The sequence below is a fragment of the Neofelis nebulosa genome, chromosome 9 (genome assembly GCF_028018385.1).
Source record: "Neofelis nebulosa isolate mNeoNeb1 chromosome 9, mNeoNeb1.pri, whole genome shotgun sequence".
NCBI classification, from domain to species: Eukaryota; Metazoa; Chordata; class Mammalia; order Carnivora; family Felidae; genus Neofelis; species Neofelis nebulosa.
This window is the reverse complement of record NC_080790.1, coordinates 39,523,961-39,540,304: the sequence shown is the minus strand read 5'-3', so window position 1 is coordinate 39,540,304 and position 16,344 is coordinate 39,523,961. Positions and strand designations below refer to the sequence as shown.

The 16,344-nt window shown below is 36.9% G+C and overlaps 1 long non-coding RNA gene across 2 annotated transcripts in view; it reads right to left on the bottom strand.

Moving 5' to 3' along the window:
* Positions 1-1,779: 1,779 nt before the first annotated feature.
* Positions 1,780-16,344, bottom strand: part of LOC131484790 (uncharacterized) — a 29,166-nt gene continuing 14,601 nt past the window's right edge. The window contains exon 4 of one of the 2 annotated variants that reach the window (XR_009248447.1): positions 1,780-2,142. This is a non-coding gene — a long non-coding RNA (uncharacterized LOC131484790). The remainder of the gene's footprint in view (positions 2,143-16,344) is intronic. The other variant, XR_009248448.1, reaches the window with a different exon arrangement.

The window sequence follows — 16,344 nt, the reverse complement described above, 5'->3', positions numbered from 1 at the left end:
CTTTTGCTATGTCAAATAAGAACAAAGTACTTTCTGACATGTTAAATGGCTAATTACAGTTTAATTTTAAAGTGCCTGTTTTGGGGCGCCTGGGTGGCGCAGTCGGTTAAGCGTCCGACTTCAGCCAGGTCACGATCTCGCGGTCCGTGAGTTCGAGCCCCGTGTCAGGCTCTGGGCTGATGGCTCGGAGCCTGGAGCCTGTTTCCGATTCTGTGTCTCCCTCTCTCTCTGCCCCTCCCCCGTTCATGCTCTGTCTCTCTCTGTCCCAAAAATAAATAAAAAACGTTGAAAAAAAAAATTTAAAGTGCCTGTTTAATCTCCCAGGAACATTACCTTTCATTGCAATTAGTGAGATTTCAGAAAGCTTCGGGGAGAGGTGTTTACAATGGATGTCAAAGACTGCCTGACTTGGTGATGGAGATGGCATAGAAATATATCCCAGACCAAAGACAGTAGCATAAGTAAAAGAATGGATAGAACTCTGAGTCCACTATTTTGTGGACTTTTGTGTAAGAAAGGAAACAAAGTACATATTATTTACTTGTATGGTTTCTGCATCCTCACAAGAAACTAGTATCAGTGGTTGACCATTTGGAGTCAGGTATGGAATCTGAGTGGAGGGGGAACAGGAGAGGGGGGAAGACTTGGTACTGGGGACTGGAGAGAGAATTTGGTGGACAGCAGGACTAGGGTAATGTTAGATCACACAAAGCTTAAATTCTTTATGACAGGGTTTGTATTTGTATTTTAGCTTCCAGATAATGGAGAACTGCTACAGAATTTTAAACAGAAGACTGATAAGATAAAATCTTCACAAAAGGGGTAAGAATTTGCTCTGTAACACCTGAAGGGCAAGAAATGTTGTTGGGCTCCAAAATCAAATCAAAGTTGCTTCATCCCCTATTTGCCAGAATTGGCAAAAACCCAGTTTCATTGGAGATGGAGAGCTCTTCCCCACCAACTCTCATCATGTTAGTTCTGGGAGCTTGTGGATATCCTAAAGAGAAATCTGTCAGCCTGTACTTGAATTTTGCTGTTTCTTCCTTCCCTGGAACAGGATCAGTTACATAATTTGCAAGACCCAGTGCAAAATGAAAATGCAGAGCCCCTTGTTTTCACATATTAATTATTCTATCATTTTATGTTTTATTAGGGTTTGTGTTTTTAAACATATGTGTTTTGTCCAGTATGGTGACTTTTTTTTAAAGACAAGAGATGAGATAGAAGAGAACAGTTCTGCGCCTGGATCTGTGGACCCTTCTGATAAAGTTAATGATGAAGTGTTTCAATCTTTTGAGACACCTCATTGCACTCAGAGACAAGGGGGTCTGGTCTTCCAAGCTGCTCTATTCTTTTGTGCATTGTCTGTGCTAAACAACTTACACATTAAGCAATGTCTCCCCCCAAACTGCAAAGACACTTAACTCCAAATTACAGTCATCTGACAAGTGTTTTAAATGGTACTGAAATCTCAAAACAGAGTAAAGCTCTTGTTTAAAACAAACAAACAAACAAACAATCATAATCAGTGAAAAGGTTCAGGAAGCAAATTATTTAGTAGCATTTATTTAGTGTCCAGAAAGGAAAAGGCACCCAGTTGGTGAGAACCTAGTAACATCAGTGTGTAAAAGTAGAGTGAGTAAAATATTAGGATAAGCTGCTGGTTCCTCTTCAGCAGCCCAGTGAGTCAACATACTGATTACATGACATGTAACATTATGTCATGTATATATACATGACATGTATACATGACATGTATATATACATGACATGTAACATTATGTCAAAGAAGTTTTGTGCAATAAGTTGAACAAATATTGCTTTTGTATCGAGGTCAATGAGTCAGCAGATTTTACCATTAGATGTCTTATCATAACATTTGTTAAGATTTGTAAAAATAGTGAATACTGACAACTTTTTTTTTTCTTTTCTGCTGCAAAAAGAGCAGTCCAAACAAGTTAAGACCAAGATAACATTTAGTGCTTAGTCTTCATATTTGGAATCAAAAGATCTGACCTGAGGAGCTGTGTAGGCATCTGGACTGACAGGGCTCACCAGTGGTTGGTTCCAGGAGAGGCGAAAATCTGATTTTGATCACAACACACAGTTTTCTTCACGGAGAGGTGCTGGTATTGAAGCCTGCTAATGAAGAAATTTTGAAAGTCTGCATGATGTGACAAAAATGGTCAACTTTATTAAAGAAAGAACAATTCACCTGAGAAAAATTTTTTATACTGTGTGAACACCTAGATAAAGGGCACATAAATCTGCTACAGGCAGAAATCTGCTGGCTTAGTGGAGGAAGAATTCTCAACAGGAGTTTTGGGCGAAAAAAATGAATCACAAAGGCTCAGAGGAAATATTTTGACTACAACTGACCAGATTCTTGGATTTCAAAGAAATGGAATCTTTTGTCAAATTATGCTGCAACCGGAAATCTTGACATGTTTCCCCTATTGATTGGATTTGGAAGTGAGAAGGGCCTCTGCATCTTTCACATCTTCTTGAACACCACCTGGGAGAACCACAGAACCACAGCCTTGGTATGTTCCCTCCCTTGTCAACACAAGGGAGTGACTTAAATTACACTCACCGAATCTTCTGCCTGAAAATGTGACTTTGAGAAAAGGACTTTGTGAGCTGCAGGCTGACAAGTATACTCAAGATGAGATTTACTGATCTACCTCTAGACAAGTTCTGTATTTCTTTTTTAAATTTATTTATTTATTTATTTATTTATTTATTTATTTATTTATTTTTCAACGTTTTTAATTTATTTTTGGGACAGAGAGAGACAGAGCATGAACGGGGGAGGGGCAGAGAGAGAGGGAGACACAGAATCGGAAACAGGCTCCAGGCTCCGAGCCATCAGCCCAGAGCCTGACGCGGGGCTCGAACTCACGGACCGCGAGATCGTGACCTGGCTGAAGTCGGACGATTAACCGACTGCGCCACCCAGGCGCCCCTGGATTTCTGTGCATAAGTGGGATCCTGTTATTCAGGGGAAAACAACGGGCATTTTGTTGAAGTACTAAACTTTTTGAAATATGTAAATAAGCTTTTTTCTTATTTAACAAGCATCAGAAATTGTCTATTTCAGTTAAAAATGAAATCTTTGTGTTGAACCAACGAAAGAACAAACACAGGTTTCAACAAAAAGGTAAATTTCATTCTTCAGTGTTAGTTTCAAAAAGAATACTTTCAATGCGTTTATGTAGTCTGATAAAAGAGATAAAGAAGTAATACATGTCTATAGTTTTGCAATTTTGCAATGGGAGCCTGATCATATCAGTGAGTAAGGAAATGCTTTTTTATACTGTTTTGAATAAAATTGTCTTAGGCCATACTTTTATTCATATTGCTTGGTTTATAGTTTTATCTATAACTTTTCTGTAGCGTTTCTTTTCAACATTGTCAGTAAATTTCACATTGTAAATAACGTTAATTAAAATCAATTTACAGCCTTTGTGTAGATTAAATCTACTCCCCTTACCTTTAAAAAAATTAAATTTCATTTTGTCTTAAGCCAGTTATTTAACAAAAATGTAGTATATTTGTTTTGTGAGTTTTAAATATTTATGACACAGCAATAAGATAAATGTCAAGAAAGATAAGCTAATCTTAACTATCTGATTCTTTTTCAAGAACAGATGATTAAAAAGATATGTTAATTTTAAATAAAGAAAATAACTACTCTTACATATATCATATACCACATTCCAACCTCATTAGAATCTCATGTAGTTAGAATTTGCGTTAAGAATTTCAGATCTACAAAGACAAGGTAAAAAAGAAATCAAGTAGGTATTATGAGTTAATACCTTTTATCAGGAGGAAGAGTCACACAAAAATGGAAGGCTAATTAGTTAGCCAAAATAAACAGATCCCCAAAAATACATATATTTGCTCAGAACATTGGATATTATTATTGATTGTTATATCTATAATTTACTAGCCACGCTAACGTACTATGATCTGTAGGTAAAATAATTAACAAAATTTTTTTGAATGTTTATTTATTTTTGGGAGACAGACAGAGCATGAGCAGGGGAGGGGCAGAGAGAGAGGGAGACACAGAATCCAAAGCAGGCTCCAGGCTCCGAGCTGTCAGCACAGAGCCCAACTCAGGACTATGAGATCTATGATCTATTTCAGATCCTCTATCTCCATCTCTCTGCGCACCTCCCCCCCCTCACTTGCTCTCTCTGTCTCAAAAATAAATGATTAAAAATATATAAAAAAATAAAGAAGATGTGGTATACACACACACACACAAACACACGTATACACACACACCACACACATACACACAATGGAGTACTACTTGGTGATCAAAAAGAATGAAATCTTGACATTTGCAACATGTATGGAACGAGAGGTATTCTGCTAAGTGAAATAAGTCAGTCAGAGAAAGACAAATATCGTATGATTTCACTCATATGTGGAATTTAAGAAACAAAACTGATGAACACAAGGGAAGGGAAGCAAAAATAAGATAAAAACAGAGAGGGAGGCAAACCATAAAAGATCCTTAAAGACAGAGAACAAACTGAGGGTTGTTCAAGGGGAGATGGGTAGGGGGATGGGTTACATGGATGATGAGCAATAAGGAGTGCACTGTATGTTAACTAACTTGAAATTAAATAAATGAATTTTAAAAATATATATTCCATGATCATTTCTGGACTTTCTCCTGAAGAGAATTCTTTTCAAGATAATTTTTACTATTTCCTATTTCCTATTTTTACTGTTTCCTCACGTAAATTGGTACTCTAAAATAATGTAATTTTAAAGTTACATAGAATTTTTGGTAAAATTTAGCTTCTTTAAGATAATTGGGTAGTTTTTATAAAAGATTAATGGACTTGAGTTTTTGGCCAACATGGAGCAATGCGAAGTGGATTTATCCTCCCACCTGAAACAACAACAGAATCAGACAAAATATTTGAAACAATAGTTTTCAACACTGCATCTAGGGCAGTGATGGAAGGTGATCCCTGGGAGGTAAGAAACAAATGAGATAGGCACTATAATTGCTAGTGACTTGGATCTAGGATACATAAATATTCTCAAAACTATTAAAAATTTTTAAAATCTGACAATCTGTCATAGAAATGGGCAAAACAAGATGGTTCGTCACTAAAGATCCACAGATGGCAAATAAGCGTATGAAGAGATGTTTAAAATCATTAGCTATTAGGGAAATGCAAATTAAAAACCAAAGTGAGACACTGCTACACCCCAATTAGAATGTCTTAAATTTAGAAGACTGTCCATATCAAGCATTGGCAAGGATATGAATAGAAGGATGTGGAGATAGGAATAAAAAGTGGTACAACCATTTTGAAAAACAGTTTGACACTTTCTTAAAATTTAAGCATAACCTTACCATATTCACCATAAACTTACCATCCGTTTTATTTCTAGATATTTACCTAAGAGAAATTAAAGTATATGTCCATACAGTAACTTGTGCACAAATATTCATATTGGCTTTATTCATAAAAGTGTCAAACTAGAAATGACCCAAATGTGCACCAGTGGGTGAGTGAATAAACAAATTGTGGTATATCCATGTAATGCAATACTACTGAGAAAAAAAAAAAAGGATGACTATTCATATATGCTATAACATAGATGAACCTTAAAATAATTATGCTGAGTAAGAGGCCAGGCACAAAAGAGTACGTACTATGTAATTTTATCTACATAAAACTCTAGAATATGCAAAGAAATTTAGAATTACAAAAAAGTAGATCATGTAGATGGGTAGAAGACAGGGCAGTACAGGAAAGAGATTATCAAGGGGCACAAGGAACCTGGGGGTGATGACTGTGCTTATTGTGGATTGTGGCAATGGTTTCATGGGTATATACCTATGTCAAAACTTATCAAGGTGTACACTTTACATATGGGTAGTTTATTATATTTTAACTATACGTCAAAGCTAATTAAAAATTTCATTTTTATATTCTGTATTTCCTCTCTGAAGAGAATCTTTTTAAAAATAATGTTTTACCAGTTTCTTTATGGTTGGGTACTTAAAAAATTTATTTGAAATTATATGAAGTCATTTATACATTGAGGCTCTTTATGCTTATGTGTAGTTTTTATAAAAGATTCATTTGCATCTTTTCATTTGAAAAAATTTACAGATTTTATATCAGTTACATGTTATTCATTATATTGTTCAAATCTACTCTATCTTTATTAACTTCATTATCATAATCTTTTGAAAATGCAGATTTCATATATTTAATTACAATTATGGTTGTGCTTATTGTTTAATTTATGATGGATTATTCTCTCATATTTGCTTGACTAGTGATGGAGAGTGGTGGGAATCTCTCTTTGAGGATTATTCTTGGAGACAACTTAAATTTTACCTCTAAATTTTGTTTTTGATTCAGAAAATTTTCTTCAACTTCCTTAAATTGTGAATTTTGCTGACTTTCCATTACTTTATTGTATACCACTATGTCTTGCCAACTAGAGCTTAGATGCATAGAACCACATCATTAAATTTTTTTTTTAATTCAGAACCACATCATATCAGAAAGATCTCAGATACCATGATTTTCCAACCTCCTTAATTTATAGATGAGGGAACAAAGTCACAGAGAAGTAAATGTCTTACCTAAAGCCAAACAATTGAGAGAATTGGGCTGGAACCCCAAACTTTTGATTCCCTGTTCTTTGCCCTTTGAAATCATCATCTTCTTCATTTTTCTACAATGGATTGTCCATTTCTTTTTAATGGCTCTCTGCTTAATCTTTCCATGATTTGTGACTGATGTTTTAATTTTTTTCCCTTTATTATTTGCTATGTTGCTGCAGTATAAAATTAAGGAAACCTCATTTAGGTATACATGGGTGAAAGTTCCCCCTTCAGGGCTTCCTGACTCCATTATAAATGAAGTTTCCTTACACAAAACAAAAAGACAGTCTAGTTAATGGATTAACCTAGTTAAGATATTTGTAAATGATATATCCAACAAGGGGTTAATACCAAAAATATATAAAGAAGTTATAGGGGCGCCTGGGTGGCTCAGTTGGTTAAGCGTCCAACTTTGGCTTAGGTCATGATCCTGCGGTTTGTGAGTTCAAGCCCCGTGTCGGGTTCTGTGCTGACAGCTCAGAGCCTGGAGCCTGTTTCAGATTGTGTGTCTCTCTCTCTCTGACCCTCCCCCATTCATGCTCTGTCTCTCTCTCTGCCTCAAAAATAAATAAACATTAAAAAAAGGAAGTTATATAACTCAACACCAACACCAAAACCCCCCAAACAATCTGATTAAAAAATGGACAAAGGACCTGAATAGACATTACTTCAAAGAAGACATACAGATGATTATATACAAAACAACATACGCATGACACAATAAAAGATGCTCAACATCACTAATCATTATGGAAATGCAAATCAAAACAACAATGAGATATCACTTCACATCTGTCAGAATGACTAGTATCAAAAAGACAAGAAATAACAAGTGTTGGTGAGGATGTGGAGAATAAGGAACTCTTGTGCACCATTTGTGGCTATGTAAATTGGTGTGACCATTGTGGAAAACAGTAGGAAGGATCCTCAAAAAATTAAAAATACAAATACTATATGATCCAGTAATTCTACCATTTGGGTATCTACCCCCTAAAATGAAAACACTAATTCAAGGGGTGCCCACTGGCTCAATTGGAAGAGCATACAACTCTTGATCTCAGGGTAATGAGTTCAAGCCCCACATTGGGTGTAGAGATTACTTAAATAAGTAAAACTTAAAAAAAAATTTTTAAACCTACTAATTCAAAAGAATGTATGCACCCATATGATTATTGCAGCATTATTGACAACAGCCAAGGTATGGAAGCAGCCCAAGTGTCCATTGAGAGATGAACAGATAAAGAAGATGTGGAATATATATACAATGGAATTTTACTCAGCCATAAAAATTAATGAGATTTTGCCACTTGTGACAACATGGATAGATCTAGAGTGTATTATACTAAGTGAAATAAGTCAGAGAAAGTCAAATTCCATATGATTTCACTTATATGTGGATCTAAAAAACAAAACAAATGAACAAACAGAAGCACTCATTTAAAAATGCAGAGAACAAACTGATGGTTGCCAGAAGGAAAGTAGGCAGAGGGGTGGGTGAGATAGATAAAGGGGATTAAGAGGTACAATTTATAATTTATAAAATAAATAAGTCACAGAGATGAAAAGTACTGTATAGGGAGTATAGTTAATAATATTGTAATAATGTATAGTGACGGTAACTACACTTGTCATGGTGAGCACTGAGTAATGTATGGAATTGGTGAATCAATGTTACATACCTGAAACTAATATAACATTGTATGCTAATTATACCTCAATTTAAAAAAAGATGAGAAATCAATTGACATGATAATGAAACACAGGATACATTCTGATTAAGTATAATTAACATTCATGTAAAATAAAATGTGCTCACTTGTTTGCACATTTGTATGTATATACTTAAAAGAATCCTCTGTTTTTCAGATGCTGAGCCATGAACCACCCAGGTAAGCCACTCTTGGATTTCTGAACCTAAGAAACTATGTGAGATAATTAATGTTTGCTGTTTTAAGCTGCTAAATTTTGGGATAATTTGCTATGTAGCGATAGAAAACTAATACAGCAACGCTATCATGACATTTCCTCTCAACTCATTCTGGGTCCAGAGAGCTGGATATTGAGACAGGAAGACCAGCCCAGGAAGAGTTTTCATTCTTGGGAGTTGTTGAATCAATGCTTTATCACTTCTCCTATAGTATGTTGAGTCATGGATTTTAGGCACTCCATTAATTCTTTATTTTTAATTTATTATTATGACTATTTTATTTTTAGGCACTTCATTAATTCTAAAGGGAAAACTAGGACTCAGATCACAGCAAGAACATGGGGTGTCTGAGAGAGAGCCCTTTTCTCTTGTGTGAGTAAAGGGCAATGTGTTAAGAAATTAAGCAGTTGCACTGTCTTAAACTCTCATCAGATATATAAAATGTAATTTGTCAAATTGCTGATTATGCATTAGTCATAAAATTAAAAATTTCATTTCCAACAAATGAAATTTATAAGATTATGGTTAATATTAATGGTAATTAATATAAAAGGAAACACCTATAACTTTTTTGGGAAAGATTTTATTCTTTAAGTAATCTCTACACCCAATGTGGGGCTCGAACTTACAACCCTGAGATCGAGAGTCACATGCTCCACTGACTAAGGTAGTCAGGCACTCCTAGAACTTTTTGTAGTAGTCAATACCTTAAATATTATAATTTTTGTATTATAAACAGAATTTTAATTCAGTAGTACTATACTATTTAAACACTTATGCTAAGTTGGGAGAGGTGCAGGAAAGAGAAAATTAAAGAGAAACCTACAATTTATTTATTTTTTTTTTTAATTTTTTTTTCAACATTTATTTATTTTTGGGACAGAGAGAGACAGAGCATGAACAGGAGAGGGGCAGAGAGAGAGGGAGACACAGAATCGGAAACAGGCTCCAGGCTCTGAGCCATCAACCCAGAGCCTGACGCGGGGCTCGAACCCACGGACCGCGAGATCGTGACCTGGCTGAAGTCGGACGCCCAACCGACTGCGCCACCCAGGTGCCCCGAAACCTACAATTTAGACATAGAGTATGATGAAACCAGCTATTTTTCTCCTCTCCCCCCTCCCCTCCCCCTGCCAACGAGTACTGTCACTTTAAATTTAATAAGAAGTGAAGTACTGAAACAAGACACACACACACACACACACACACACACACACACACACACACACTGTAATTTGCCAGGGGAAACTGGTAAGAGTTGTTAAATTGGCAACTTAGGTCAGCAAATAAAAATTGCCAAACTGGCTCCCTCCCTGAGATGGTCATGAGAGTGGGTAAAATCAAGATAGATTTTCCTAAGTGGCTTAGTATTATCTTCTGTTTGGAGGAAAATATACAAGCAGTTTTGGCTGCTGACTATAAAATAGTGTTTCGTGTATTTTGTGTGGAGAAATGGCCAGAGAGCAAAGTAAGAGAGAGAATAGAAAATTATGTGAGTAGCTGCCCAGGGAGGGGTGAAAAAACCTGTGACTCTTAGTGCAATTTAGTTCAAAAGCACATAGATGTTTTACTTCTGAGCCTCAGGAGTAGCTGCACAAAACTCTTGCCAGAATAAATAGCAAACTTCACAAACTGCCTGCAAAATGACTTAGTTTAAGTAAATATTCAGGGAAATTTGAAAATTAAAGGGATTTAGAAATAATTAAGAAATCATGAGGGGGGAGCCTGGGTGACTCAGTTGGTTAAGTTTCTGACTTCAACTCAGGTCATGATCTTGCAGTTTGTGAGTTTGAGCCCCACATTGGGCTCTGTGCTGACAGCTCAGAGCCTGGACCTGCTTCAGATTCTGTGTCTCCTTCTCTCTCTGCCCCCTTCCCTGCTGGCACTCTGTCTTTCTGTCTCTCTCTCTCAAAGATGAATAAACGTTAAAAAGAAAACCATGAGGAAAGAAATCCACATATATCATAGAATACAAACATACAGGTGTACAGGCAAATGCACACACACACATATTTTTTAGTAGGATGTGCTAAAGGTATATACACCTTTTACTGTAATTGCAAGTTGTTTTAGTTTACTTAGGTACTATGATTTGAAATTATAAGTTTAATATAAAGTCATGCAGAAACCCACCATTTAATTCATGAAAAACACCTTCTTCTGCTCCTGTACCCTTCAATCTCAAGAATATGCAGCACTGTTTACCACCACTTGGTAGCATTGTACAGCATCTGTAGGAATATCTGGCACTTCATAATCCATTAATCTCTAAAATTGCAAAACAAATATCCTGAGGCTATAGCTTTATGATAGAACTCACTCATGAAAATGTTATAACTAAAAAGAGAGTATTAGGTTAGGAAAAAAAATTAAGCACTGAAAATTCTATCTATAAAAGAAATCCACAGAAGGGAGATCCAGGACAGCTCTCGTGATGTAGGGAGGCTTTGAGGAAAAATCAGCTGGGGTCTGAAGCATAGGATCAGACTTCAGGGGATTGGGAGAATTGTATTAGATTGGCAGACGGGTGGGGACAAGAGCAAGAACGGTGTGAGAAGAGAAAATGAGACTGATTTAGACCAGAACTGAAAGTTCATGCTAGGAAGTAGTTTAAAAACATTTTTTTTAATGTTTGTTTATTTTTGAGAGAGAGAGAGACAGAGTGTGAGCAGGGGAGGGGCAGAGAGAGAGGGAGACACAGAATCTGAAGCAGGCTCTAGGCTCTGAGCTGTCAGCACAGAGCCCGAGGCAGGGCTCGAACTCATGAACCATGAGATCATGACTTGAGCTGATGTTGGACACTTAACTGACTGAGCCAACCAGGCACCCTTAAAATCCCAGAGTTTTTAAAGAGAAAAATATGTTTTTTGGCCCACTGGACTGGTAAAATAAAAAAAAAAACAAGAAAAATAGATTTTAATTATTTTGCCATTTAAATATACACCTTGTCCACCAGGTTCAATTCCTCTGGTTTTCCTCATGGGCATTGAATTCAGCTCTTTAAAAGGAAAAATACCCTCCCCCTGTCCCTTCTCCAAATGTCCTGCTTCAACAGGCTGTTGAAGATCTAAGGAGAAGCTCCAGGGCAAAGCAGTTGGTTTTGTGGTTTTGCTTATGCCTCAGAAACATGTGCATGATGAGAAGAGAGATAGAGACAGAGTCACCTGGTATGGCATATACCTACTATGTTCCTTCCACTTCACAGATGAATGCACCTATAGTTAGAGATTGGAGGAATGCCCTAGATATGGCTGGATGAGAAAAGTTCTATCTCAATGCAATGATGCGTTTTAGTTAGTTGTACCTTATTGGACATCCATGATCAGGAGTTTATTCGGAAAAAAGAGTTTAAAATATCTACATCCCTTGCTATCATGAATCCAACTGTAAACAGAGAAGATAAGGAATATATGAATGAGCTTACAGAAATTTAAGATGCAAGATTAGGTTTTACCTTCTGATCTCTTGAAATATCTTCACATTCAAACCAAACATGGAAATGAAATAAAATGATGAATCCTTAAAATTTCTGTAGTTATTAAATTCTCCAAAAATTTCAGGGCATTCAAAATATCAGCTAAGAAAAATCTTGTTCTTCATTACATTTTTAATAGAATTTTATTTATTATTTTAAAAAATGTTTGCTTATTTATTTATTTATTTTATTTTGGCAGAAAGAGGGAGAGACAATCCTAAGCAGTCTCTGCACTGTAAGCAAAGAGCCTGATGTGGGGCTCAGTCTCACAGTTCTTGAGATCTGTGACCTAAGCCAAAACCAACAGTTGAACGCTTAACTGACTGAGCCACCCATGCACCCCTATTTATAGAATTTTATTCATATAGCTTAAGTTTTAGTGACATGAGGTTCTCCACTTTTCTTTCATTCCCCAAAAGAATACCCTTTTTCTTTTGCTCAAATCAGTAAAAAAAAAAAAGGTGGCTGTAGTTACAAATATGAATAAAATATAGTCCCTGCCTATATTGGGATGAGACTTTTGGGAACATTGGGAGGCAATGAGTGTATTTTGCACGTAGGAGGAATAGGAATAATTGGGAGGCAGCCTCTAAGTTGGATCCTAATGATTCCTGCCTCCTCTTAGCCTTGCTCTTGTGTAATCCCCTCACCTTGAATGTGGGCTAGACCTAGTGACTCATTTCTAAAAACAATGCAGGAAAGGTGAGGGATGTCACTTCTGAGGTCAGGTTATAAAAATAGGGTGACTTCTGTCTTGCTCACCTTCTCCAACTTGTTCATTTGATGGAAGCCACTGCCATGTTGTGAGCAGCCCCTATGGAGAGGCCCAGTGGCAAGAAACCAAGGGTGGCCTCTGAGGAACTGAGGCCTCAGTCCAACAATCTATGAGTAATTTAATCATGCTAGCAACCATGTGAGCCTTCCAATAACTACATCACCAGCATAGTTGAGCCTTCAGATAACTACACTACCAGCATAGCTAACATCTTGATTACAGCCTTATAAGAAACCTTGAACCAGAGGACTCAACTAGCTGCTCCTGAATTCCTGACCCACAAAAACCATGAGGTCATGTTTGTTGTTTTAGCCATTAAGTTTTGGAATAATTTGAATATAGCAATAGATAACTTACACTGCCCTCAAGTAGATTATGGTCTAATTAAGTAAAATAAACATGAAAATGAAGATAACAGTTAACAATTTTGTAGTGCTTATTATATGCCAGGTACTTTAGTAAGCATTTTACATACATTAATTTAATCCTTACAATAACTCTATGAGGTAAACTCCCATGCCGCTTTATAGATGAGGAAATTAAAGCAACAAGTGGTTAAATACCTTGCTCACTGTCACACAGCTAGTGGAGCTGGGATTCAAACCTGGTTTGGTTTGAGTGTTTTGTTTTTGCTTCAGAGTTCAAGTTCTTAATCACTGTACTGTACCTCTTTCCATCTTATATACATACTTATATAGAAGTAGGTACTCTTTATAGAAGAAGTACAGCATAAGGAATGATTGTATCTATAGGATAAAGGGGTCAGAAGGATTCACAGACACTTAAGCAAAATGCCTTCTGGAAAGAAGGCATTCCAGACAGATTGGAATGGCATAGGCTAAGGTAGGGGGGCAAAAACAACACTGTACTTGCCAAGGATATATGTTACTACTCCTTTCAAATGTTTGTAATCAATTATGTGGTCTTCTTCATATTCTGACCTTTATTTCTATTGGTAAACACTACACTCTCTGAATTCTAGTAAGCCTTTACTCTTTTTAGAAAGAATAATGCCTGATTCTCAACCAAGGGCAAAGGCAGGAGCTCAGAATGAGTTGAGCAGAAAAATATCCCCATTGGTTTCAACACTCAAAGTGATTTAGAGAATTAGTAATGGAGGCATTTGTCTTTTGTAGCAACAAAAGCATACTCTTTACACACCTCCCATGTGCTATTGAAGAGTACCCAAAAACCATAATGCTCTCCCAGCCTTTGGGATGATGAGGAATATCAGTCATAGGTTTGAGAACCACAAGTCTTTATACTGAAATGTAACTCTAAATAATCTTGCATCAGATCCAAATGATGTATTATTTGACAGGAAAATGGACAGGAGAGAAAAAGGGGGATTAAACATAACTCATTAAAAAAAATAAAAAATAATAAAAAACATAACTCAGAATTAATCATTGGAAAAAGTAAACCAGGTAACCCTAAAAACAAAGAGAAGTGGCTGTAGATATAATAATTACAGACATAGGGGATGTATGGGTGGCTCAGTCGGTTGAGCGTCTGACTTCGGCCCAGGTCATGATCTCGTGGTTCTTGGGTTTGGGCCCTGACTCGGGCTCTGTGATGACAGCTCAGAGCCTGGAGCCTACTTCAGAATCTGTGTCTTCCTCTCTCTCTCTAACCCTCCCTTGTCCTCTCTGTCTCTCTCTGTCTCAAAAATAAATAATAAACATAAAAAAATTATGGACATAAAAGGAGTGGTGCCTTTCCCCCTTCATCATCATAATTACCTCAAAAAGCCAATTAAAAATTTTTTTGAGATACTGTAGATTCACATGCAGTTATAAGAAATAATGCAGAAAGATACTGCATAGTGCAATATCGCAACCAAAAATTAACACTGGTACAATCCATAGAATTATTCAGTTTTCACCAGTTTTTTTTTTTTAATATGAAATTTATTGTCAAATTGGTTTCCATACAACACCCAGTGCTCATCCCAACAGGTGCCCTCCTCAAGGCCCATCACCCACTTTCCCCTCCCCGCCGCCCCCCATCAACCCTCAGTTTATTCTCAGTATTTAAGAGTCTCTTATGGTTTGCCTCCTTCCCTCTCTGTAACTTTTTTTTCCCCTTCCCCTCCCCCATGGTCTTCTGTCAAGTTTCTCAGGATCCACATAAGAGTGAAAACATATGGCATCTGTCTTTCTCTGCCTGACTTATTTCACTTAGCATAACACTCTTTAGTTCCATCCACGTTGCTACAAAAGGCCATATTTCATTCTTTCTCATTGCTAAGTAGCGTTCCACTGTATATATAAACCACAACTTCTTTGTCCATTTGTCAGTTGATGGACATTTAGGCTCTTTCCATAATTTAGCTATTGTTGAAAGTGCTGCTATAAATATTGGGGTACAAGTGCCCCTATGCATCAGCACTCCTGTATCCCTTGGGTAAATTCCTAGCAGTGCTATTGCTGGGTCATAGGGTAGATCTATTTTTAATTTTTTGAGGAACCTCCACACTGTTTTCCAGAGTGGCCACACCAGTTTGCATTCCCACCAACAGAGCAAGAGGGTTCCTGTTTCTCTACATCCTCACCAGCATCTATAGTCTCCTGATTTGTTCATTTTAGCTACTCTGACCGGGGTAAGGTGATATCTCAGTGTGGTCTTGATTTGTATTTCCCTGATGGGGAGTGATGTTGAGCATCTTTTCATGTGCCTATTGGCCATCTGGATGTCTTCTTTAGAAAAGTGTCTATTCATGTCTCCTGCCCATTTCTTCACTGGATTATTTGTTTTTCGAGTGTGGAGTTTGGTGAGTTCTTTATAGATTTTGATACTAGCCCTTTGTCCGCTATGTCATTTGCAAATATCTTTTCCCATTCCGTTGGTTGCCTTTTAGTTTTGTTGTTTCCTTTGCAGTGCAGAAGCTTTTTATCTTGATGAGGTCCCAGTAGTTCATTTTTGCTTTTAATTCCCTTGCCTTTGGAGATGTGTCAGGTAAGAAATTGCTGTGGCTAAGGCCAGAGAGGTTTGTTCCTGCTTTCTCCTCTAGCTTTCACCAGTTTTATATGCACTTGTGTGTGTGCACAGGCAAGCTTCTATGCAATTTTATTACATATGTAGAATTGTGTGGCTACCACAATCAAGAGACAGAAGAGTTCCATCACAAAGATCCCTCATATTACTCTTTTGTAGCCACAGCCAGCCTATCCCTCCTACTATCCCTAATCCCTGGCAACATTCAAAATCTGTTCTCCATCTCTAGAATTTCATTATTCAAGAATGTGATATAAAAGGAAACTATGAGACTGGCTTCCCCACACTCCAGCATAATTCCCTTGAGATTCATTCAGGATGTTGCATGTATAATAGTTCATACCTTTTTATTGCTGAGTAGTATGCTATGGTATGACTGTACGACATTTTTTGTTTTTGTTTTTTAACCAGCCACCTGTTGAAGGACATTGGTGTTGTTTCCTGTTTGGGGCTAACACAAATAAAACTTCTGTGAGCATTTGTGTACAGGTTTTTGTGTGAACATAAGTTCT